General features: G+C 44.6%; 1 protein-coding gene across 1 annotated transcript in view; it reads right to left on the bottom strand.

The window, feature by feature from the left end:
- Positions 1-27,556, bottom strand: part of LOC142702106 (uncharacterized) — a 98,925-nt gene that overhangs the window by 50,675 nt on the left and 20,694 nt on the right. The window lies entirely within an intron of this gene.

Here is a 27,556-nt window from a genome sequence, read left to right as displayed (position 1 = left end):
TATTATTCAGTAACAGTATGGGGGTATTATTCAGTAACAGTATGGAAGTATTATTCAGTAACAGTATGGGGTATTATTCAGTATCAGTATGGAGGGATTATTCAGTAACAGTATGGGGTATTATTCAGTAACCGTATGGGGGTATTATTCAGTAACAGTATGGAGGTATTATTCAGTAACAGTATGGGGGTATTATTCAGTAACAGTATGGGGGTATTATTCAGTAACAGTATGGAGGTATTATTCAGTAACAGTATGGGGGTATTATTCAGTAACAGTATGGGGGTATTATTCAGTAACAGTATGGGGGTATTATTCAGTAACTGTATGGAGGTATTATTCAGTAACAGTATGGGGGTATTATTCAGTAACAGTATGGGGATATTATTTAGTAACAGTATGGGGGTATTATTCAGTAACAGTATGGAGGTATTATGCAGTAACAGTATGGGGGTATTATTCAGTAACAGTATGGGGGTATTATTCAGTAACAGTATGGGGATATTATTTAGTAACAGTATGGGGGTATTATTCAGTAACAGTATGGAAGTATTATTCAGTAACAGTATGGAGGTATTATTCAGTAACAGTATGGGGTATTATTCAGTAAAAGTATGGCGGTATTATTTGTAATTTTGGTCTTACAATCTATGTACATTACTGTGGTGGGGGCTGTGGGGAAGTGTGAGTGGCAGCAGATGATCAGGCTAAGAGACAGTCTGCAAAGTGGCATGTGATGTACTTTGACATGTAGGTGATACTTACGTGTGGTATGTGGGCCCATAACTTGTGTACAGCCCAGGGCCTAAGATCATATTAATCCACCACTGGCATCGAGCCAGCACAGGCAGACCACAACAATACAGCAGGTAGAGAAAAGAAACCGGCCCAGGACGTGCCGCTTCAAAACAGCGCTAAGCGCGATCCGTCCTGGACTGGCCTGAATGTAATTGCAGAGAGTGATGCCACAAATGAGACTGGCTGCCGAGGAGAGATATGGGGCCGTGCAGTGCAGACTGTACTATTTGCACTGCACTGATTGGCAGTAAGAATAATTCTTTAAATATTTTCCATACTTCAAACAGCACTTTAATGTTCACACTGAGTTTTTTGCAGGAGGAAAATTCTGCCTCAAAATTCAGTTTGAGATTTTGAGGCAGATTTTGTCCCTTCCTGCACGTCGTTTGCCGCGTTTTTCGCCGCATTTTTCGCTTGCGCCCATTGAGTGCTACGGGCAAAAAACTCAGCGAAATATGCTTTCTCTGCCTCCCATTGATGTCAAAACTCTCGTCAAAATACTCCATGTGAACAGGGCCTAACAAATAAACATCAAATGTTTTCCTATTTAAAAAATTTATATATTGCGTGTTTGTGTAAAGCTAGTAATGGGAAAACTCCGATAGATTTTGGGGGGGGGGGGCGCCTTTTTATAGTTCGCCTCAGGCAGCAGAGGGGCTAGGTTCACCCCTGGGTCCATGTACCCAGATCCTGGTGGTAAGTGATGTCAGCATGATATGGGAGTGTTAGATCTGCAGTATGTATTGTGACTCATAACCCTGGTTACAGGGAACATTGATCTAGATGTTCAGATGCTGGTGGTGTAGTGGTCCATGTACCCAGATCCTGGTGGTAAGTGATGTCAGCATGATATGGGAGTGTTGGATCTGCAGTAAGTAATGTGACTCATAACTATGGTTACAGGGAACATTGATCTAGATGTCCAGATGCTGGTGGTGTAGTGGTCCATGTACCCAGATCCTGGTGGTAAGTGATGTCAGCATGATACGAGAGTGGTGGATCTGCAGTAAGTATTGTGACTCATAACCCTGGTTACAGGGAACATTAATCTAGATGTCCAGATGCTGGTGGTGTAGTGGTCCATGTACCCAGATCCTGGTGGTAAGTGATGTCACCATGATACTGGAGTATTAGATCTGCAGTTAGTATTGTGACTCATAACCCTGGTTACAGCGAACATTGATCTAGCTGTCCAGATGCTGGTGGTGTAGGGCTCCATGTACCCAGATCCTGGTGGTAAGTGATGTCACCATGATACGGGAGTATTAGATCTGCAGTAAGTATTGTGACTCATAACCCTGGTTACAGGGAACATTGATCTAGATGTCCAGATGCTGGTGATGTAGTGGTCCATGTACCCAGATCCTGGTGGTAAGTGATATTAGCATGATACGACAGTGGTGGATCTGCAGTAAGTATTGTGACTCATAACCCTGGTTACAGGGAACATTGATCTAGATGTCCAGGTGCTGGTGATGTAGTGATCCATGAGCCCAGATCCTGGTGGTAATTGATGTCATCATGATACGGGAGAGTTAGATCTGCAGTAAGTATTGTGGCTCATAACCCTGGTTACAGGGAACATTGCTCTAGATGTCCAGATGCTGGTGGTGTAGTGGTCCATGTACCCAGATCCTGGTGGTAATTGATGTCATCATGATACGGGAGTGTTAGATCTGCAGTAAGTATTGTTACTCATAAGCCTGGTTACAGGGAACATTGCTCTAGATGTCCAGATGCTGGTGGTGTAGTGGTCCATGTACCCAGATCCTGGTGGTAATTGATGTCATCATGATACTGGAGTGTTAGATCTGCAGTAAGTATTGTGGCTCATAACCCTGGTTACAGGGAACATTGATCTAGATGTCCAGATGCTGGTTGTGTTGTGGTCCATGTACCCAGATCCTGGTGGTAAGTGATGTCAGCATGATATGGGAGTGTTAGATCTGCAGTAAGTATTGTGACTCATAACCCTGGTTACAAGGAACATTGATCTAGATGTCCAGATGCTGGTGGTGTAGTGGTCCATGTACCCAGATCCTTTCAGGACTGATCCATTCTTTGCTTTTTCATTTTAGTTTTTCCCTCCCCGCTTTCCAAGTGCCACAACGTTTTTTCTTTTTCCGTCAATAAAGTGATGTGAGGGCTTATTGTTTCCGGGATGAGATGTAATTTGTATTGGTACCATGTTTTACTTCATATAACTCTTTGATCAGTTTTTATTACATTTCTTTTTTACATTTTTGTTATTGAAAGTATAAACACAAATATACAGATCAATAGAGGATCCAAATACAAAGTCCAAAACACCTGTCCAAGATAAAAAAAAAAAAGAAAAAGAAAATAAAAAAAGAAAGCAAAGAAAATACAGTCTAGTGCAAACATTGCACCCTTTAGATAATTAAGTCGTGATATACAGACTCGCATCAAGTAATAAGCGCTTGTAACAATGTTATGTAAATCAAGATTGGGAAAGTCTAGATCATCTTAGTCATACAAGATTAAGAACCGTTCAGGGTTCCCAAGACTCCTAAAGAGCCCTTCAGCTTTCATGTATGGTACCATGTGAAATCTTGAAATTTGGTCATAAGTTATTTAATTTCAGATTGAGTGAGATGCGTGGTAATAAATGGTTTCCATTTCTTAAAGAATTGCGTAATTTTTTTTAAACATTTTATCAGCATATAAGTAGCGTTTTAACTGGTCAGACACCTCCTTTATCTCAGGGGCTTGAGATAGAAGCCAATTGCGCAATATGTATCTTTTAGCTATCAAAAGATTTATATGTATCAAAGCAGGTGATTTTTTTCCCTTTTTGGGATTGAGATGCTGCACGAGCAATGGCATGGAATAATAATAGCAGAGGTGCTAATTGTATTGGAATATTCCACATAGTACCAATATACGTGAGCACTTCTTTCCCATAGTTTTGGATTTGTGGACATGTCCACATACCATAATAAAGGTCAGTACGTGCTTGATGACATTTCCGCCAGCTCATCAACCTGTCTGCATTATTCGGTGATGCAGGCAGGTTAAAGGCATATATAGCCGCATGTATCAATAAACCATGTGTTTGCCTCCAATGTTCACTTGGAACATGTTTACATAAGAGAAACCAGCCCTCTATAAAACGCAAAGAAATCTCTCCAATGCATAATACTTTGTCCCAATATGTAAATCACATTGGTGGTTTAAACGTCCCACATCTATCTCTAATTGTTAGATTTATGACAGAAATTGATTTTCTAGTCGATCCATTGCCCACTACCTTGTCAAAATCATCGATATGTATTTCACTAGAGACATTATGCAATCTTTTATTACAAAAAGATTTCAGTTGCATATACTCAAAAGTCTGATCGCCCGGTAGATCATATTCCTGAATAAGCTCTGATATGGTTTTTATCCGCGACTCAGAATCATGCAGTATATGTGCTATAGTAGTTATACCCCTTCGTTTCCAGATCTGAAAGAACTTGTTGAGACGTCCAGCTTAGAAGTCAGCAAGGAACCAAAGTGGCAAATATTTAGAATGTTGAAAAGAAAAACCAAAACGTTTTCTAAATTCTTTCCATGTCGATATTGTATCACGTATGGTGACTGAATGTTTCGCTATTGGTGGAAGAGAAGAATATGTGCTGTGCATAAGTCTCGTTAAGACATGCAGTTCCACTAACGCTGACTCTAAGTCATAATTGGAATAACGATTAGAAGAATGGATCCAATCTATGATATCTCTTCCCAAGCATGCCACATTATAATCTCTGAAATTTGGTATATTTAGTACCCCCTGATTCCTACCTAGAGACAACTTGGCTAAAGATATCCTGGGTCTCCCTCCAGCCCAAAGAAATGTAGTAAATGCTCTGTTCAGGTCAGTGATATCAACGTGTTTTAGAAGAAGCGGTATAGTCTGTAATGGGTAAAGGAGTTTTGAGAAGCCCATAATTGTTATGAGATGTGCCCTTTCCATTAGATTTATTGGAAGAGATTCACAATGCTGGAGCTCAAATTATATTTTGCGTAGTGGGGGGGGGGGGGTAATTAAGGCTATATATAGAGTCAGGGGTTTTTCCAATATTTATTCCCAGGTATGTTATGTGTTGACAGTTTTTAGGCCCACTGAATCTATATTCTGTTGATCTGTAGGGGTAACTGCATGCAAATTAAGTATTTCACATTTCTCAGGATTTATTTTGAATTCAGAAATATTTTTGAATTCTTTTATATGTTAAAATACTGTTTTCAGGTGGGTGGCAGGGTTTGACATGAACAATAGTATATTATCTGCAAACAAAGCAGTGCGTGGCATGTGAGATTAAATTTGAATTCCCTGAAATAAAGAGATTGACAATAAAGAATATTGTCCATGTTAATGTTGTTGATCTTTTGAGGCATCTGGAACCGTCAGAACTCTTCTAATATTAGATTCTGCTGCTCTGCCTTGTACAAAGCCCACTTGGGTCGGATAAATCAGATCAGGTAGTATTCGAGAGAGGCGTTGTGCAAATATTTTGGCTATCAGTTTTAGGTCTTGGTTTATCAATGAAATCGGGCGGTAAGATGATGGCAATAGGAGATCTTTGACCGGTTTGGGGAGAATACTAGTGTACGCCAGGTTTGCAGCAGGGGGTATGGCTGCACAATGAAGGATAGAGTTAAAGTAAGCTACTAAGGCAGGAGATATGGATGTAGCCAGGGGCGTAGCTAAAGGCTCATGGGCCCGGGTGCGAGAATTCAGCTTGGGCCCCCCTACCCCTCCCCAGCACCACCATCATCATCAGACCCCTGCGCGCTCCTATGCCCAGACGCCTTGCCCAACAGCCCCCATAGTATAATGCCCCCACACAGTTAATGCTCCCATAGCTGCCCCCACACAGTATAATGCCCCATAACGTATACTGCCCCCCATAATAGCCCCATACCGTATACCGCCCCCCCATAATAGCCCCATACCGTATAATGCTCCCCATATCAGCCCCCCATACAGTATAATGCCCACCCCCGCAATATCAGCCCCCCCATACAGTATAATGCCCCCATATGTGCATAATTACTTACCTATCCCCGTTCCCACGTCGATCCTTCGCCTCCTCCGGTGTGTACAATGAGTGACTCAGCGCAGGAAGGCGCGATGATGTCGCTACATCCCGCCTGCCTGCGTCGAGCCGCTCACGGCACAGGGAATGCTGGATCAAGGAGATGTCAGCTCCTTGCTCCAGCATTGATTGGAACCGGGACCTCGGTGAGTGATTCACGAACCCCCAGGGGGACGCGACCCACAGTGTAGGGATGTCACGATACCAAAATTTGGACTTCGATACCGATACTTCGTTTACTTTGCCAACAGTAATAAAATAAAAAGTTCTTCCCTTTTCTGATGTGAGGCACGAGGTGTGATGAATTTTGAATGTGCCTCACATTAATAGTAATTAACCCCATCATGTTTCTCAGTCATAATGGGTTAATGTGTAAGGTACATGATGGGGTTAATTACTATTAATGTGAGGCAGATGGAGGTTAAATTCATCATCGCACCTCGTGCTTCACAATTAGGCCCCATGCACACGACCGTAAATAACCTCCATTCACTTTCATTGAGCGCGGACACATTTCCGTAGCGCTACGGATGGGTGTCCGTGCCGTAGAAATGTTCCGAAAATTATGGAACATGTCCGTCCTTTTGCATTTTGCGGGTCGTTCTCCCATACTTTGTATGGGAGCACGGCCCGAAAATGCGGGTGGCAGTCGGCAGCCGGCCGTGCCCGCAATCGCGGGCCCTGATTGCGGGCACGGTCGTGTGAATGGGGCCTAAGTGATAGAAAGCAATTTTTATTTTATTTTTTTACAGAGTACACATCATAAATGATGCAAAAAAATTGTTGTGCAGGTTATTACGGGCGCGCCAATACCGATTACGTGTATGTTTTATGTATTGAGACTTATTTTAAAGTTTATTATAAAAAAGGTGTATGTGTATTTTTTTTATTTAACATTACTTTGTTTTTATTTTATTTTTAAACTTCAATGTACTGGCCTATAGCTATATGCCAGTACATTAGCCTGTGTACGGATAGTACACAGGCAGTTGTTAGGACATACCTCAGTATGCCCTAACAACAGGAAATATGGTAGGACAGCCCTGGGGTCCTTCAACAGACCCTGGGCTGTCTGCCCATATATGGTATGGCCCTTAATCGCGTCACAGGAATTCCCTGTGATGCGATCCAGGGGCATCCCCCCTTCTCACTTTCCCCTGAATGCTGCAGTCAGCTTTGATCGCAGCATTCAGGAAAATAGCGGCGGAGATGAGAGGTTTCTCTGATCTCCGCCGTTATAGAGCGGGGCTGCGGCTGTGTAATACAGTCATTGCCCCGCTCCTGACAGGAAGTGCGCGCGGTCAGCATGAGGAGGTGCGGCCAGCGCTGCACTAATGAGCGGCAGTTCAGGCACTGGAGACAGAACATGGGGGTGTTTTGTAGCGCGCCCACCATGTTCTGTCTCCAGTGTCGCCGCTCATTAGTGCAGCGCCGGCCGCATCACATCATCCTGACAGCGCGCACTTGTTATCAGGACTCAGGAGCGGGGCAGTGACTGTATTACACAGCCGCAGCCCCGCTCTCATACACTCATGTGTATTATACTGTATTGTACAGTTTGCGGTGGAGGAGAGGGGGGCTGTGATTTAACGCTCCCCCCTCTCCTCCACATACAACACAATACATTACAAGGCATCACATACATTACATTACAATACATAACATTACACTGCAGCTTACCTGGAGTCCTCCGCACCGACTCTTCTGCTCTGTCTGGAAGCCGTGTCACGTGACAACACGGTCACATGGTACACTAAGTGTACCATGTGACCGTAACCCGGAAGTGCCGGCTTCACGGCACAGAAGATTTAGTTAGAAAACATGCTGTATGGCAACGGGGGCCCCCCAGGCTTAGGGGCCCGGTCGCAACTGCGACCGCTGCGACCCCTATAGCTACGCCACTGGATGTAGCCATCTTTAACTTGACTGATAACTTGCTGCAGCGTGATATCATACAACAAAAGCCATTGAAAAGTAATTGAAAAAGTCAAGATGAGGGAACTAGCCACTGTTTATTTAATGCGTTAAAAGTCAAGATAAAGACGGCTACACCTGTATTTGTTGACGAAGTGCTTTATAAAATTCTGCCGAATATCCATCTGGGCCCTGGGATTTGTTATTTTTCAGTGCCTTAATAGTTTGCGTAACCTCTTCTTGAATTACATCAGCATTCAATAAGCCTAATTGTGAAGGCGATACAGATGGTAAGTGTAAAGTTTGTAAATACTGTCTAACTAGATCTGTGTCAAAGGGAATATTGTCCTCATATAACCGACTATAAAACTGCTCAAAGATATGCATAATATCAGACGGGTTGGAGTGAATTGTGCCAGTGTCATCTTTGAGTTTGGTTATATGAGCATATGGTCTAGATCTCCTAGCTAAATGAGCAAGACGTGAGGGGGGCGTGGCCATGCACTGATGTGAGCGGTCGCACGGAACTTCGGCTCTGAGTAGAGACCCCTATTATATATCCTGCGGCGGAATTGCTGTGGCCACCATTCCTTACCACTTGCGGAGAAAGGGTAAGGCTGGGTTCACACGTGGCGGAATTTCACTTAAATTCCGCTGCGGACACTCCGCAGCGTTAATCCGCAGCGGAGCCGTTTGTCCATTGACTTACACTTTAATTTAGCAGTGTTCGTTTAGACGAGGCGTAAAATTCCGCTGCGGAGCATAGGCTGCGGAGCGGAATTTGGTGTCCGCAGCATGCTCTGTCTGTTGCGGAGCAGTGGCGGACTCATGGCGGAATTTCTCCATTGACTTCAATGGAGAGTCAAAATTCCGCAATGAAGTCCGCAGATCTTATGTGTGCTGCGGAGCGTATTGGTTTTACTACCATGACATTTCTTCATTCTGGCTGGACCTATGTATTTCTAGGTCTACAGCCAGACTGAGGAAGTCAATGGGGCTCCCGTAATGACGGGAGCGTTGCTAGGAGACGTCTGTAAATAGTCACTGTCCAGGGTGCTGAAAGAGTTAAGCGATCGGCAGTAACTGTTTCTGCACCCGGGACAGTGACTACCGATCTCAATATACATGTATCTGTAAAAAAATAGATAAGTTCATACTTACCGAGAACTCCCTGCGTCTGTCTCCAGTCCGGCCTCCCAGGATGACGTTTCAGTCTAAGTGACGGCTGCAGCCAATCACAGGCCAAGCACAGGCTGCAGCGGTCACATGGACTGGCGCGTCATCCAGGGAGGTCGGGCTGGATGCCGAAAGAGGGACGCGTCACCAAGACAACGGCCGGTAAGTATGAAAATCGTTTACTTTCACTAGGGAAAGTGCTGTCCCTTCTCTCTATCCTGCACTGATAGGGAGAAGGGAAGCACTTTTCCCGCAGTGCGCAGCAGCTAGTCCGCATCAATGTACTGCACATTTTGTGCAGATCCGCGGCATTGATGCGGACAGTTGCGGAGGAAATCCGCCACGTGTGGTCATGCCCTAAGAGACCCACGAGGAGCAAGATGGGACCGTCAAAAGCGACAGGAGCCGCGGAAAAGTTGAAGGAGTTCGCCCGGGGAGCGGTCCAAGATGGTGCCCACGGCGAGTCCTCACAGCATGTAGTGGAGGGGCCGGCAAAAGTTACTGGAGGGCAGACGGATACACTCCCTGTGGCTGAGGTAACAGCACAGCCTGGACTGACACTGCAACAGGTATCGGAGACACTGTTGGCGGCGATATTAGAGACCAAGACCTCGGTCACTACAAAAATAGAAGAGGTTAAGGTGGATGTGGGTCTCCTGAGACAAGATCTGCACAACTTAAGAGACCGGGTCGCAGACACTGAAATCAGGCTGTCTGATCTGGAGGACCGCACTGCGAATATACCCCACACACTTCGTGATCTCTCTGGCAAGGTGGATTTATGGCGCCAGAAAGCGGATGATTTGGAGAACAGGCTGAGGAGAAACAACCTGCGGATCATAGGCCTACCAGAAAGAGCAGAAGGAACTCGCCCGGATGAATTCACAGAGAAATGGCTGAGAGATTTGTTAACAGATACCGGGTTTTCGCAGGCTTTTGCGGTGGAACAGGCGCATAGGGTACCAGCACGGCCGCCACCCCCAGGAGCGAACCCTCGACCATTCCTGGCGAGGTTGTTGAATTACAAGGACCGGGATCTGGTCCTGCAGGCTGCCAGACGCAAGGGGGCGATTAAAGTGGATAACGTCACAGTTTCGATCTTTCCCGATTTCTCCCCGGAGTTACAACGCCAACGAACATCGTTTGTGATGATTAAAAGAAAGCTGCGGGACCCGACAAATTCCATACTCTATGGCATATCCAGCCTGCCTGAGAGTCGTAGATGCAGATCGAGCGGTATTTTTCGCCAACCCTGAGGAGGCGGATGAATGGTTGCTGAGGAATAAAAGATCGCCTAGACGCTGAAGATTTTCTAGGGGACTTAAGCACAGTAACCGTGAATATGTATCCTGAACAGACATTCGTTGTTATATTTTGGGGGCGGTATACACGGGGGAGACAAGCCTCAATGTTTAATGCATATTGCTTTATCTCTCTGGCGTTGTCATATACCTAGGCTTATTTTCCTGATGATCAGAATGGCTCCAGTTTTATTTACAGCTCCTGTAAGCATATGTGTATGTATTAGGGTCCTGGAGTTTTAACAGGAGGAACCTGACTAACGAGATGTTGTTCCTCCCGCTCTCGGCAGAGTAAAGCACACTATAGGGGGGAATCTGTTGGAGTACGCAGGCTGTTTGGTGAATCCACTGTGTATATTCCTTAGCGGTGGAAGCTACCCCTTTTCATATATATTATAAAGCTCACGAGCTCCTGTTGAGCTCCTGATGGCTACCTGGGTTTTTTTATGGTTCATGTTTATGATCTCTGTATTAAAATGTGTCAGGCGAAGGGTACCTTACAACTTGAGAGTTGAATATCTGGGGCAGGTGCTACCTTGGGGGAGGGGGAGGCGGGAGATAGAAGGGCTGATATCACTTTATAATGAGATCTCTCAGTATGGCATCACTTAAGTTCTTGTCCTGGAATGTGAGGGGCATGGGGAATCCAAGGAAATGGAATATGATTTTCTCTATGCTTAAGAAAGTGAATCCGCATATAATATGTCTTCAGGAGACGCATTTGACAGCAGACACAGTACAGTTTTTATGTAAGCCCTGGATTCAGTGGAGCAGACATTCTGTCAGAGCTTCTGCTTCTAGCTAGAGGGGTATCTCTATTAATACATAGAACTTTCAGGTGGGAGGTGCTGCATACCAGAATCGATCCTGATGGGAGATACGTATTCGTCCACGCCAACATTAATTCCACACCTTATGTTGTAATGGGCGTATATAACCCACCACCAGGGTCTTTGGCATTAATTAGGGAAGCGGTTTCTTTTGTTTCTGCTCATCAAGAAGCCAGAGTGATCCTCCTAGGAGATTTTAACCTTCCAATGGATCAGTCTATTGATCGGTTCATGCTGAGGGGAGAGGACGAAGCGAGACAAGGTGCCTCCCCATTGGCCTCACTAATGGATGAGATAGGTTGGATAGACTTATGGAGAATCAGTCATCCGGGAATTCGTGAATACACATGTCATACACCACAATTTGATCCCGTATAGATTATATTTTTGGCACACCCTCTGTCTTTAATTCTATGGAAATCATTGAACATCTCCCTAGAGCGATATCTGACCACAGCCCGATACTCCTACAACTGCTGCTACCGGAGGTGGGCAGGAGGGGAGCTATTAAGATTCACCCATTTTGGCTTCAATTAATCAAACCAAATGATAGGATCCCAGATCAGCTAGATGTTTTTATAGAAGTACATAGGCAGGAGCAGAATGGGTTGCTATTGTGGGATACTTTGAAAGCATATTTGAGAGGCTGCCTGAAATCATCAATATCATATGTGAAGCGCTCCTCGGCTCAGAAGGAAAAGGATTTGGCGGGTAGGTGTGGGGAATTGGAGGCCTTGTTTGTAGGTGATCCCTCTCCACATAACAGGGAGGCTTGGCTCTCGGTGGGGAGGGATGACCTGCTGGTACTGCAGGAGAAGGCTTATCGTAGAATTTTCTTCACTGGCCAATCCTTTTTTGAATTGGGTAACCAATCCAGCAAATTGTTGGCTCACGTTGTGAGACAGAATACCATGTCTCCACCAGTGTTGAACATTCGAAATGCTCAGAACGTTCTGGTTCATACCTCTCAGGAGATCTTGCCACAATTTGCTGACTTTTATAGGGACCTATATATGTCCAGGGTTAGACACTCTGCGAAAGATTTGGAGGGTTATTTGGATGGCATTCAGTATCCGCAGCTATCGGCTGAAGGTAGTACTTTGCTCGAGTCCCCCTTCACTGTGGTAGAGATTTCTGAGTGTATACTGGACATGACGAAGGGTAAGGCCTCGGGCCCAGATGGGATTCCATTGGAAGTCTATATTCAATATATTGATACTATGTCGGCCCAACTCTTTTCTCTGTTTGAAGCGTGCTTAATGGCGGGGGACCTGCCGGATTCTATGAAAGATGCTAATATCGTAGTTATTCTAAAACCAGGAAAGAACCCAGAGGAATGTGGGTCTTACCGCCCCATATCACTGCTTAACATAGACTATAAGATTCTGACCAAATTACTGGCCAATAGATTAGCTCGAGTCATAAAAGACGTCATACACCCGGATCAATCCGGATTTATACCGGGGAAATCTACCTCGGATAGTATTCGTAGAGCCCAGGTGGTTACTCAAATGGGATGGTGGGAGCAGTAGGATTGGGCACTGGCATCCTTAGACGCAGCCAAGGCGTTTGACTCTGTTGAGTGGACTTACCTTTGTGAGGTGCTCAAGAGATTTAGATTTGGAACTACCTTTATTAAATGGATCAATATCATATATAAAGAGCCTCGGGCATCGGTGGTGGTTAATGGAATTCGGTCCCCCTCCTTTCCTCTTCATAAAGGCACGAGACAGGGGTGCCCATTGTCCCCCCTGTTGTTCGCACTGGCCATAGAACCCTTGGCTTTATGCATTCGAAGTGATGTGGCCCTTCAGGGCATTCGGATCGGTCCACGTGAAGACCGCATAGGACTTTACGCTGATGATATGTTGTTATACTTGGCCAATCCAAACACCTCACTACCTAGGACTATGAGACTGATGGAGGTGTTTAGCAGCTTCTCGGGCCTACATATTAATTGGAGTAAATCCTACCTCATGCCTCTCCATTCTAATAATTGTGGGTGGGGCTCACATTTTCAGGGCTTACAGGTTGTGCATAGTTTTAAATATCTGGGTATATGGATATCTAGGGATAGCTCACATTCTTACGATATAAATGTGTACCCCTTACTTTCCTATTTGAAAGATTAAATTTGCAGTTTGGAAATCGCTCCCCTTATCGGTGGCGGTAGGATCAATCTCATCAAAATGGTAGTGCTACCTAAATTGTTATATCTTTTTGGACACACTGGTCCCTAAAAAGTTCTTCAATTTGGTCAATTCTATATTCACCCCATTTATTTGGGGTAAGAATAGACATAAACTCAAACTAGACACTCTGCAGAGACCTAAAATGAAGGCTGGAGCGGCTCTACTGGATGTGTTTATATACTACTTGGCAGGTCAACTTCGATATATTCGGCTTTGGCTGTTGGACGACCCTTTGCCGAACATCATATAGCTCATTTCCTCAGAGTTTCTAATTTGTGGCCCGTTTTAGAACCCCATGACTTCAGTCCTAGACATACTCTACCACTGATCAAACTAGCGAAGCAAGTGTGTTCTCATGCAAAGTCACTATTGAAATTTACTGACACTGTTGCGGAATTGCCGCTTTGGTCCAACCATGGGCTACCTCACTTTTTGGGTTTTCATGATCATGCATTCTGGGAGGGTTTAGAGGTGACACAAATGAAACATTTGAGTACGGAGGATGGACATGCTTTGTCAGCTAGGGAAATACAGGATACATTCCAGGTGCCAGAGAGGGACACATTTAGATGTGTGCAACTACACCATGTACTCAGGGCCCAATTCAGGCATGCTCAGACCTTGATATCTTCACTACCCCTTATAGGGATACTCCGAACACAAGGCCCACGGGGCCTGATGTCCGTAGTCTACACATTCCTTCTGTCTCAAAGATTAGCTCACGCCGAATGTGCAGTGGAACTCAGATGGAAGGGGCTGATTCCTAACTTGACTGAGGGGGATTACCTCGACGCAATGTCTTCACACCTTTTGGTTTCGCCAGCGGCAAATAATAAAATGACGCAGCTATATATTATTCATAGATGCTATATTACCCCTACCAGGTTAATGCATATGGGAAGAGCTTCCTCAGCTAGTTGTAAAAGATGTCATCATGACCGGGCGGACTGTGATCATATGATGTGGCACTGTCCGGTAATTGCCAGTTTCTGGAGAGGGGTCACGGACTTCCTATCATCAATAACAGATAAACGGGTCCCCTGCGAGCCTGGGTTGTGTTTATTGGGTCTGCTCCCATTGGATTCCTGGACACATTATGAAGGTATATTTTTACGTGAGGCCCTGTTCATGGCCAGGAAGGCTATTGCACTTCGCTGGATGGGTGACCTTCATCCAACAGTTACACAATGGAAGACACTGATTTACTCTGTACTACCCTACGCTAACCTAGTATACAAACATCGGGGATGTCAGTATAAATTTCTGGAGGTTTGGGGCCGATGGTGCTCATCGCCCCTTGCATCTTTTAATGTAGGCGACCTCAGGTCCTCCCTATCCACACAGGGGGTTTAGATGGGTCGTAGTGGCGTGGAAGCGGGTGCAATGTCTGGATGTTGAAAGAGATTGGACCTGGAATGTACAGCTCTTTAAAATATTGATGTTTATATCTGTCTTGCTTTTTCCTCTAAATGTAATGGTTACAATATGTAAAGTACGGGATAAGGATGTATCAAATTTCATTCTTATTGTGTACGGAGATCTAAGTTGTTCTTTTGTTTATGTTACATGGAAAAAATTGGGTTTCTTGTATGTCACCCATAATGTTATGTTTATCAAGTCTATGTGTTATTTACTTTCAATAAAACGAGTTTAAAAAAAAAAAAATTAGCAAGACGTCTACCGGACTTATTGCCATGTCTAAACAATTCTGCGTTGAACACAGATATATGAAAACGCTTTCTACGATCCAACCAGAGCTCAAATTGTGCCCTTGTGGTTTTCCACTCTTGAAAAGTAAGTGGTGAGGGCTGTAACTAAGTAGTAAATTCATCCCAGAGGGCCGCGCTGCTCTCTTGATAATGTTGCTAGGTGGCTTTTTTAATTTTGGAGACGTGTGTGATGAACCTTCCTCATAGTATAGCTTATGCTGCTTCCCAGCACAGGGATGGATTGTCACTATGTCCTCTATTAAATGGGTCGTATTACAGCCACTAACCTCATAATAGCTCTGTAAATGTATCATCCTTTACCAGAAATGAGGGAAAGCGCCATATATAATCATGGCCGCGAATGTGTATGTCTGCTATATCTAGGCAAACCAGTGTGTGATCTGAAATTAGAAATTGTTCTATTACCGGGTTAGAAATGCGAGGCAGCAGCGAGGCCCCCATCAATATATAATCAATTCTAGGCCAAGACCCATGAGCATGTGAGTAATGCGTGTATTCCCTCCCATCAGGATTAAAAGATCGCCAAGTGTCCACTAGCTGTAAGTCAGAGGTGAAGGACTGTAAGATCTTATCCATTGTTCTGTGAGGAAGCTCTTGAACGTTTTCTATCCTCCGCGGATGACAGCACAGTGTTAAAGTCTCACGCTACAACCTTAAATAGGCTCTGTCACCAGATTTTGCAACCCCTATCTCCTATTGCAGCAGATCGGCGCTGCAATGGAGATAAGAGTAACGTTTTGTTTTTTTTTAAAAACGAACATTTTTGGCCAAGTTATGGCCATTTTTATATTTATGTAAATGTGGCTTTCTAAAGTACAACTGGGCGTGTTTACAGTTAAAGTACAACTGGGCGTGTATTGTGTGTGTTACATCTGGGCGTGTTTACTTATTTTACTAGCTGGGCGTTCTGATGAGAAGTATCATCCACTTCTCTTCAGAACGCCCAGCTTCTGGCAGTGCACATCGGCACCAGAGGCTACAGTTGATTCTGCAGCAGCATCAGCGTTTGCAGGTAAGTAGCTACATTGACTTACCTGCAAACGCCGATGCTGCTGCAGAATCAACTGTAGCCTCTGGTGCCGATGTGTCCTCGCTCGTCCGACACGATGCAGGACCTGGGGCAGGAAGTGAGTGACGTCACAGCGTGATCTCTCGAGAACACGCTGTGTCTGTGCACTGCCAGAAGCTGGGCGTTCTGAAGAGAAGTGGATGATACTTCTCGTCAGAACGCCCAGCTAGTAAAATAAGTAAACACGCCCAGATGTAACACACACAACACACGCCCAGTTGTACTTTAACTTTAAACACGCCCAGTTGTACTTTAGAAAGCCTCATTTACATAAATATAAAAATGGTCATAACTTGGCCAAAATGCTCGTTTAAAAAAACCCAAAAAAAACGTTACTCTTATCTCCATTGCAGCGTCGATCTGCTGCAATAGGAGATAGGGGCTGCAAAATCTGGTGACAGAGCCTCTTTAAATAAGGTGTGATCTAGTGTGATTTGAGTTTGTAAGGATGTAAAGAATTGCTTGTTATCACCATTTGAGCCATATACATTATATAAGATTAGTTCTCCCGCTGGCATATCTAAGAGATTATGTAGAAGTCTGCCTTCAGTGTCAGATTGCTGATACTTTATTTGAAAAGCTAGTGACTTACTTAGGAGCGTGAGGACTCCCCCTTTCCTGTCACCCGAGGTTGATCTCATCACTTCCCCTACCAGAGCTTTTTCATTCTTAAAAATAAATCTCTTTCCCGTAAATGCGTCTCCTGAAGGAGAGCAATATCAGCTTTTAAAAGTTTTAAATGTTTAAGCACTAAAGAGCGCTTATGAGGTGACTGTACGCCTTTTACATTCCATATCACAATTTTCATGGGGGGAATAAAGTAACACGTGGTTCAATGCTCATGAGTAGAGATGAGCGAACCGGGACAACCGAACCCGGTTTCGGTCCGAACATCGCGAAAAGTTTGGTTCGCAGCGAATCCACACTTCACCGGGTTCGGCCGAACATGTTTTATCCGAACCCAAGCGGGCAGAAAAAACATTACAAAAATATTATACTAATCGGCAGCCACTTGTCTCTATTAATCACTGATAGAGAAAAGAGGCTGCTGATTAAAAATAAAATAAAAAGCATTTCATACGTACCCGGTCGTTGTCTTGGTGACGAGTCCCTCTTTTTCCTCCAGTCCGATCTTTTTTCCTGACGCGGCAGCCTGTGACTGGCTGCAGCGGCCGCGGCAGCCTGTGATTGGCTGCAGCGGCCGCGGCAGCCTGTGATTGGCTGCAGAGCCCGCGGCAGCCTGTGATTGGCTGCCGCGGCAGCCTGTAATTGGCTGCAGCGGCGGTCACGTGACGTGCGTGACCGCCACTACAGCCTGTGATTGACTGCAGCGGCGACATGGATGAAACGTCATCGCTGGAGGCCGGACAGGAGGAATGTAAGTATGAACGTATTATTTTTTTTTTTCTATTACATTAAAATTGTATTTTCCGCGCGCCGAGCATGGTACTGTCAAGGTTGCTGAAAGAGTTAGTGCAGCCCATTAACTCTTTCAGCACCCTGGACAGTACCATGCTCGGCGCACGGAAATTACAGGTTCGGTCAGAACTAGTTCGGTCCGGATCGAACTTTTTCGTGAAATTCGGCGAACCAGCCGAACCGAACTATTCATAAGTTCGCTCATCTCTACTCATGAGTCTTGGCCATTTCCAGCACAGTATCAAAGAATGACATAGATGCTTTGAAAGTAATTTGCAAGTCTGACTGTAAGGGAATAAACAATAGTGAACAAATAAAACATTAACATCAACAATTAAGCCACAGCATTCCCTTAAGAGATAGTTTTCCCATAAATGATACTTCTCTTTTTTCCGACATGCGGAGCATCCTTATGGCCAGAGGAAAGTCAAGAAAGTTTGATGAGTAATAAAGCAGAACCTGGTGATATATTCTGTTAAAGCTATATGTAAGAAGAATTCAATGAATTACCAGTGTGTAGATTATAACTGATTTTTACCTTGTCAAAGGTTAAATATCATGAGTACACATGAACTATGTCAAACCCCTCATTTAAACTTTCAATAATGTAATATCGTATGCTATTTCAACATGAGGTTCATTTACTCACTCAGTCACACGGTAGCAAAGAAGAAAATATGTCTGTATACTGTAAAGAACCTCAGAAACAATTGAAATGTCAAATTGGGTCTCCCAGAGAAAAGGAATAAGTTCTCTACAGTATCGGAAGTCATGTTTGTCGAGCGTTCTAGCGATTTTTCAACGGTGTCTTCGCTGAAGAAATGGCAGCGGTTGATAACCTGGTATGACTAGAAGTAGCAGCTGCGTAGGTTTCAGGATTGGATGGAGCCAATGGGTCCGACAGTATAATCTCTGCTCCTTCAGGATCCGAGAAGGTTTGTGTAGTACCATAACAACGAGTAAGGCGTAGGGTTGCAGAATACTGTAGTTGAAAACACCATTTATTATGATGGAGCGCTGAAAGCGCAACGTTTACATCTAAGCTCGACAAAATAGTCCCCAAATAGTAATACTTTCACTCCCTCGAAATGTAATGGTTGTGCCTTTCGTTTGTAAGCTCGTAGAATGGCTTCTTTTCGGAATAATCTAGATACTTGACAATAACCTGCCAAGGTCTGTCAGGCTGACTCCTAGTATGAGGCACAGTGTTCCGTTGTAAATTGTCAGGGCCTAGGCGGTGCACACGTTTAATTCTAAACGGGCCCTCCAAATCAAAAAGTAAAGGTATCTGAACTGCACAAATGTGAAATAGTGCACTTGTGGGTACAGACTTAGGGAGGCCCACCAACCTGAGATCACTGCGTCTGGACCTATTTTCCAGGTCAGCAATTTTCTACAGAATTCAGTGTTTTTTCCGTAGCAGATCTCTAATATGGGTGTGGGATTTCGCCATGTTATCTTCCACAGCATAGATACAATGTTCTGCTTCAAGTCGAGTAGTGTGAGGCAATCTATGATTGCAACGCATGTAAAGATTCAGTAATAGTTGTGGCCAGTGTGGTCTATAAATCTGGAGAAATCAGTCTAGCCACTTTTATGGCCAGTTTTTTATAGTCAATATGAAATTGTTGCGTATCCAGTTTAGAATCCCCAGAGTCTATCCTCAGGGCCCTCTGTGCCAGCAGATGAACGGCTTGCTGCCATCTTGTCAGTGCTTGGTCAGTAACATATCCTCTTTTTAACGTGTTTATATGGCTTCCCTTTCTGTGTATAAGGGTATGTTCACACGGCGGGGGTCCGTAACGGCTGAAATTACGGGGATGTTTCAGCCTGAAAACATCCCCGTAATTTCAGCCGTACCGGCATGTGCGGGCGCTTGAACGCCGCGTCAATTACGGCCGTAATTAGCGCTGCTATTCATTGGAGTCAATGAATAGCGGCTCCAATTACGGCCAAAGAAGTGACAGGTCACTTCTTTGACGCGGGCGTCTATTTACGCGCCGTCATTTGACAGCGGCGCGTAAATATACGCCTCGTGTGAACAGACAAACGTCTGCCCATTGCTTTCAATGGGCAGATGTTTGTCAGCGCTATTGAGGCGCTATTTTCGGGCGTAATTCGGGGCAAAAACGCCCGAATTACGTCCGTAAATAGGCCGTGTGAACATACCCTAAGGGTATGTTCACACGAGGGCGTCCGTTACGGCTGAAATTACGGGGATGTTTCAGCCTGAAAACATCCCCGTAATTTCAGCCGTACCGGCATGTGCAGGCGCTTGAACGCCGCGTCAATTACGGCCGTAATTAGCGCTGCTATTCATTGGAGTCAATGAATAGCGGCTCCAATTACGGCCAAAGAAGTGACAGGTCACTTCTTTGACGCGGGCGTCTATTTACGCGCCGTCATTTGACAGCGGCGCGTAAATACACGCCTCGTGTGAACAGACAAACGTCTGCCCATTGCTTTCAATGGGCAGATGTTTGTCAGCGCTATTGAGGCGCTATTTTCGGGCGTAATTCGGGGCAAAAACGCCCGATTTACGTCCGTAAATAGGCCGTGTGAACATACCCTAACACTCTCTTTCTCTTCATGAGTGAAGCAGTCACCCTGAGAGGCTGTTTTTGCGATGTTTGGTCGGGTAGCCGAGGTTAGAGTGAAAAGACGCTACGGAGCACTCGTCTCCTGCCTCTTCACATGTCTGCGCTGGAAGTCCCATTACATTAATACACAACTGACACCCACAGCGTATGGAACAGGCTCAGTGCAAGAGCCTGCTCCATACACAACCCTCACACCACGACGCTATTAAAGGGAAGGTGTCATTATTTTTATTATATTGCTTTTAATATAATGTAAAAAAAATATTTATTTGTGTTGTCACTTTCTACTTTTTAATGTATTCATACTTTTACTTCTCTATGGTGGCTGCCATTTTTTTTCATCTCTGTATGTGTCGATTAACGACACATATAGAGATGGAATACGGCAGCTACAATGCATAGGAGTCAATGAACGGCTCCCGTTCATTACTTCTGGTCTCTGGCTCTGTACTGCGCAGATGCAGGTCAGAGTCACACAGCAGAGAAGCCGGTTTGTAGGGAGATAGCAGGCACCATTATGAAGACCAGCTGCACTGCAGGTAAGGTGTGTGTATCTGTCTGTCCCCCTCTCTCTCTCTCACAGACTCCCGCTCTCGTGACCCCCAACGGGCCGCCCATGCATTGCATTGCAGACTACAAGCTGACATAAACGGCCCTTGTATTCTGCTGACGATACCTGCAGTGCAGCCGTGGAGTCTGTCATCCCCTGACGGTTTATTATCAGTGCAGCTCCTGCTGATAACATATCATACTTGTTCAGATCTTCTAAGGGCCGTTGCTTCTTTGTGTTCCTTGTAAAATCCCTGCCATAGTCTGTATGTAGCAGATGTAGTAGAGCTAAGTGTGTGTGTGTCTGTGTAGTAACGCTGAATGTGTGTATGTAGCAGTGCTGACTGTATGTATGTATGTATGTAGCAGTTGTGACTGTGTCAGATGTTGTAGAGCTGAATGTGTGTGTCTGTGTAGTAACGCTGTGTGTGTATGTAGAAGTGCTGACTGTGTGTCAGATGTAGTAGAGCTGATTGTGTGTGTGTCTGTGTAGTAGAGCGGAGTGTGTGTCTGTGTAGTTCACTTCACTTTCATCATTCTAAGTATTTGTTCACACACAGTGTTTTTAACCGTTTTTCTGGCCGTAAATGTCCCGAAAAACGGCTGAAAAATCGGAAGCAGAACACCTACAAACATATGGCCATTGGTTTCAGTGGGAAATACAGTGTTCTGTTCCGACGGGGTGTTTTTTACGCGGCAGTTTTCCAAAAATGGCACATAAAAAGACACCCGCCAAAAAGAAGTGCATATCACTTCTTGGGACGTTTTTGGAGCCGTTTTTCATTGACTCTGAAGAAAAACAGCTCCAAAAACGGCTGTAAAAAACGCCAAAAACGTTTTCCCTTTGTTTAGTAAGCGTCTGAACATACCCTTAGCTTTTTGGTGTGTCCTATAGCTTCTGCCAGCTGCAGAATCACACCCAAAATGGCAGCCGGACACTGCTTAGCAATTTGAAGACACCTTTTCCTGGCTTGTAGGAGGGGGGGGGGGGGGGGGGTGAGATTCCCTCCCACATTTACGGCAGCTGTGAGTCAGGTTGCTTTGCCTTATTCACCTTGCTGTAATTCTGGGAAGTGCTCCCTCTGGTGGCCAACATAGGGAAACATGTCAAATTATTATTTAATTTTTAATACTTTCCACCATGTGGAAGAAAAAAAAAAATACAGCAGAAAACGTAAAAATATAATAGAAATAGTAACTTACTTAAAAAAAAAAGGTTTCATTTGCGACACATTACCTTTAAGTCGTGGTGCGCAAAGGGGTTAAAAATTAAAATTCTCCACAGATATGCCATTTTAGTGCACGAATTGTGCCCATTTTGTGCCACTGAAGACAAATACCTCATAAATTGTTAATCGTGTTCTCCCGGTAATGGCAACGCCATATATGAGGACGTAAACTGCTGTTTGGGCACGCTGTAGGGCTCAGAAGAGAGCGCCATTTGGAGGGCAGATTTTGCTTGGAAGTAGTTCTGTTTGGGGTTTAACCGGTATTTCAGTTTATAATGTGGGAGCATATGTAATCTGTGAGGAGTACATCAGGATATATGTAATCTGTGAGGAGTAAATCAGGATATATGTAAACTGTGCAGAGTACATCAGGATATATGTAATCCGTGTGGAGCACATCAGGGTATATGTAATATGTGAGGAGTACATCAGGGTATATGTAATCTGTGAGGAGTACATCAGGGTATATGTAATCTGTGAGGAGTAAATCAGGGTATATGTAATCTGTGAGGAGCACATCAGGGTATATGTAAACCGTGAGGAGTACATCAGGGTATATGTAAAATGTGAAGAGTACATCAGGGTAAATGTAATCTGTGAGGAGTACATCAGAGTATATGTAAACTGTGAGGAGTACATTAGGGTATATGTAAGATGTGAGAAGTACATCAGGATATATGTAATATGTGAGAAGTACATCAGGATATATGTAATATGTGAGAAGTACATCCGGATATATGTAATCTATGAGGAGTACATCAGGATATATGTAAGCTGGACGGAGTACATCAGGGTATATGTAATATGTGAGGAGTACATCAGGGTATATGTAATATGTGAGGAGTACATCAGGATATATGTAAGCTGTAAGCAGGTTTATGTGGGCCCTTGGGTGACACAGGCTTAGTAGGCCCCTTTGCGGGGGAACTCGCGGCAGGCAGTAAAATGCCAAAAATCATCACTTTGTGGCCCCATATAGACGTTAGGCCGTTTATGCCCCCATATAGAAGTTAGGACCCAAGTTTGTACCCCCATAAATTTAGTGCCACACAGCCCCCCCTCCCAGGTAGTGCCACACAGTCCCCTCCTCCCAGGTAGTGCCACACAGCCCCTGACGTCACTGTCTATATATGGACAGTGTTATCAGGGGCAACCCCAAAGCCATAGTCCCGGGCAGAGCACTACTAGCACTCTGCCTGGGAGTGTCTTAGCTAAAGGCTCATGGGCCCTTGTGCAAGAATTCAGCTTAGGACCCCCTACCCCTCCGCAACACCACCATACCCCTGCGCATGCCTATGCCCAGCTGCCTTGCCCGACAGACCCCATGAATGCCCCCACAGTATAAAGACAACCCCATAGCTGCCCTCCACACAGTATAATGCCCCCATAGCTGCCCCCACACAGTATAATGCCCTCCATAGCTGACCACCACAGTATAATGCTCCCCATAGCTGCCCCCCACACAGTATAATGCCCCCATAGCTGCCCCACACAGTATAATGCCCTCCATAGCTGACCACCACAGTATAATGCCCACCATAGCTGCTACCACAGTATAAATCCACCACAAAGTATAATGCCCCCCATAGCTGATCACCACAGTATAATGCTCCCCGTAGCCTCCGCACACAGTATAATGCCTCTATAGCTGACACACACAGTATAATGCCCCACAGTATAATACCCCTATAGCTGCCACCACAGTATAATGCCCTCCACAGCTTCTCCACAGTATAAAGCCCCCATAGCTGCCCCATGCAGTATAATGCCCCCATAGCTGCCCCATACAGTATAATCCCTTCCCATAGCTGCTACATACAGTATAATGCCCCCCATAGCTGCCCCCACACAGTATAATGCCCCCATAGCTGCCCCCACAGGATAATGCCCCCCATAGCTGCCCCACATAGTATAATGCCACCCCATAGTATAATGCCCCCCTATAGATGCCCCATACAGTATAATGCCCCATAGCTGCCCCATACAGTATAATGCCCCCCATAGCTGCCACATACAGTATAATGCCCCATACAGTATAATACCCCCATACAGTATAATGCTCCCCATAGCTACCACATATAGTATAATGCCCCATAGCTTCCCCATACAGTACAATGCCCTTCATAGCTGCACCATACAGTATAATGCCCCCCATACAGTATAATGCCCCCCATACAGTATAATGCCCTCCATAATTGCCCCATACAGTATAATGGCCTCCATAGCTGCCCATACAGTACAATGCCCCCCATAGATGTCCCATACAGTCTAATGCCCCCTCAGCAGCTACAATATGATCCCTCTCCCATACCCAGTATAATGCCCCCATATGTACCGAATAGAAAAATAACAATTACTTAACTATCCCCGTTCCCACGTGTGGAGGATCCTTTTCCTCCTATGCACTGTCCTGAGTGACTCGTCGTAGACAGGCGCAATGACGTCACTACATCGCGCCTGCCTGCATCGAGCTGCTCAAGGCACAGTGAATGCTGGAGCGAGGCTCCAGCAATCAACCCAAGTGAATCTGCGTCCTGCGGACGCAGGCTCGGTTGGAAGCGGGACCAGCGCGGTCAGCACTGTGTGGCAACGGGCTTAGGTGCTGGGACACTGCTCTGGTCCTGACATCACTGTCCATATATGGACAGCGATGTCAGGGGCTTTCCCAGAGACGGAGCCCCGGAAAAGAGCCGCTAGTGCTCTGCCTGGGACTCCTCTCCTTCTTACATCACTGTCCATATATGGACAGTGATGCCTTAACGACGGCGGCGTCAGCACCCGGCGGCCAAGTGGGCCCCCCCCAAAGTGGAGTGGGCTCCGGCACTTGCCCGGGTTTGTCGGGTGCTAACGCTGGCCCTGCTGTGAGGAGTACATCAGGATATATGTAATCTGTGAGGAGTACATCAGGGTATATGTAAAATGTAAGGAGTGCATCAGGGTATATATATAAGCTGTGCAGAGTACACGAGGGCATAATAAGAGGGTATAATAATACTATTATCCATGGCTGTTTGTTACGCTATGAAGCAATCGTTTATGCACAGGCCAGTGTCGCACTGATAGATGATATCCATTCTTATTCTCCTATTGGAATAAACTCGCCACTTTTTTGGGAATTTCCTTCTTCGCTGGGAGAGTTTTGCCCGTTTACATTACGGGGGCCCTCACTTCCAGCCAACTTGATATGGCTCTTCCCTTTCTAGCTCAAAAATATCAGGACCTTAAAGAGGCTCTGTCACCAGATTCTCAAATCCCTATCTCCTATTGCATGTGATCGGCGCTGCAATGTAGATAACAGTAACGTTTTGTTTTTTTTAAAAACGTTCATTTTTGTTATGAGCTATTTTATATATATGCAAATGAGCTTTGAAATGGACAACTGGGCGTGTTTTTTTTCGTATGTCCAACTGGGCGTATATTGTGCTTTTAACTGGGCTTGTTTACTTGTTTTACTAACTGGGCGTTGTGAATAGAAGTGTATGATGCTGACGAATCAGTGACCAATCAGCATCATGCACTCCTCTCCATTCATTTACAGAGCAGCATCACGTTCTTACTAGAACGATGTGGAGCCACATACACAAGTGTCCTGATAATGGATACACATGACCTCCAGCCTGGACGTCATGTGTATTCAGAATCCTGACACTTCTCAATCTTTTCTGTGAGATTCCAGCAAGCCACGCGTAATTTCGCGAGATTACGAGGTAAACGAGATTTCGTTTCAAGAATCAGAAGTGTCAGGATTCTGAATACACATGACGTCCAGGCTGGAGGTCATGTGTATTCATTATCAGGACACTTGTGTATGTGGCTGCACATCGTTCTAGTAAGAACGTGATGCTGCTGTGTAAATGAATGGAGAGGAGTGCATGATGCTGATTGGTCACTGATTCGTCAGCATCATACACTTCTATTCACAACGCCCAGCTAGTAAAACAAGTAAACACGCCCAGTTAAAAACACAATACACGCCCAGTTGGACATACGAAAAAAAAACACGCCCAGTTGTCCATTTAAAAGCTCATTTGCATATATATAAAATAGCTCATAACTTGGCCAAAAATGAACGTTTTAAAAAAACAAACAAAAAAACGTTACTGTTCTCTACATTGCAGCGCCGATCACATGCAATAGGAGATAGGGATTTGAGAATCTGGTGACAGAGCCTCTTTAATATTCACTTCTTAAAACTACAGGAATGTTTCCCTCTGGCCTGCAAACCAGAGTATTTTGTAATTTCTGCCTTACAAGCACCTAAACCTTTTTATTTTTTCCCCCCATCGACATAGCCGTATAAGCGCTTTTTTTTTGTGGAGACGAGATGTGTTTTTAATATTTTTTTACCATTTTGGGGTACATACGAATGTTTAATAAGTTTATTTAAATTTTTTGGGAGGCAAGTTGGCAAAAAAACTGATTCCAGCATTGTATTTTAATTATAATTTTTTTTACGGCATTCATCATGAAGTATAAATGATGTGATAGGTTTATAGTTTGGGCTGTTACAGAGATGGCCATGCCAATAATGTATAGTTTTTTTTTTCTATTTTATTATTGAGAAAAAATTAACAAAGCCTTATTATGGGGGGAAAAAAAGGCAATTTTTGATTTTGTGCTTGAAATGTATTTTTTCTTACTATTTTTTTTTAACTTTTCTATTTTTATTCCCACTAGGGGACTACTTGCTGATAGCTGGTATAATACACTACATTACGCTGGTCAGCTTTACACTAACCAGCTTTCATAGAAACAGTCATGGAGGCGTTTGTTAGGCCTCCTGTTGCCAAAGCAACAATGCGCAATCCGCAATTGTATCGCAGGGGGGGGGGGTGGAAATGTTCTAATGACTTAAAGGCCATGGTCGCTATTGATCCCCACTCCTGCCATCTAAGGGGTTAAGAAGCCATATTCGGTGCTAGCTCGGAGTGCCAGAAGTAGTGTACAGCACTGACCAAAAGTTTTTAAACTGACACAAAGTTTGCTGCTTCAGTGTTTTTAGATCTTTAAGTCGGATGTTTCCATGGTAACTGAAGTACAATTATAAGCATTTCATACGGTTTTTTAAAAAACTTTTATTGACAAATACATCAAGTTTATGCAAAGACTCAATATTTACAGCGCTGACCCTTCTTTTTCAGGACTTCTGCAATTCGTCCTGGCATGCTGGATCTCAGCTTCTGGGCCAAATCCTGACTGATGACCCATTCATGCCTAATCAGTGCTTGGAGTTTATCACAATTTCTCTGTTTTTGTTGGTCCACCCGCTTTTTGAGGATTGACCACAGGTTCTCAATTGAGATTTGGGGAGTTTACTGGACATGGACCCAAAATGTAAATGTTTTGTTAACCGAGCACTTAGTTATCACTTTTTCCTTGTGACGTGGTGCTCCATCATGCTGGAAAAAGCATTGTTCATCAGCAAATTGCTCCTGGATGGTTGGGAAAAGTTGCTCTTGGAGGATGTTTAGATAACATTCTTTATTATTTGAAATGTGCCTAGGCAAAATTGTGTAAGCCCACACCCTTGGATAAAAAGCAACCCCACACATGAATGGTCTCAGGATGCTTTATGTTGGCATGACACAGGACTCATGGTAGCACTCACCTTTTCTTCTCTGGACAATCATTCTTCCAGATGTCCCAA

This window comes from Rhinoderma darwinii, chromosome 1 (genome assembly GCF_050947455.1).
Source record: "Rhinoderma darwinii isolate aRhiDar2 chromosome 1, aRhiDar2.hap1, whole genome shotgun sequence".
NCBI lineage: Eukaryota > Metazoa > Chordata > Amphibia > Anura > Rhinodermatidae > Rhinoderma > Rhinoderma darwinii.
Note: the sequence above shows the minus strand (reverse complement) of the source record. Positions and strands in the feature narration are given on the sequence as shown.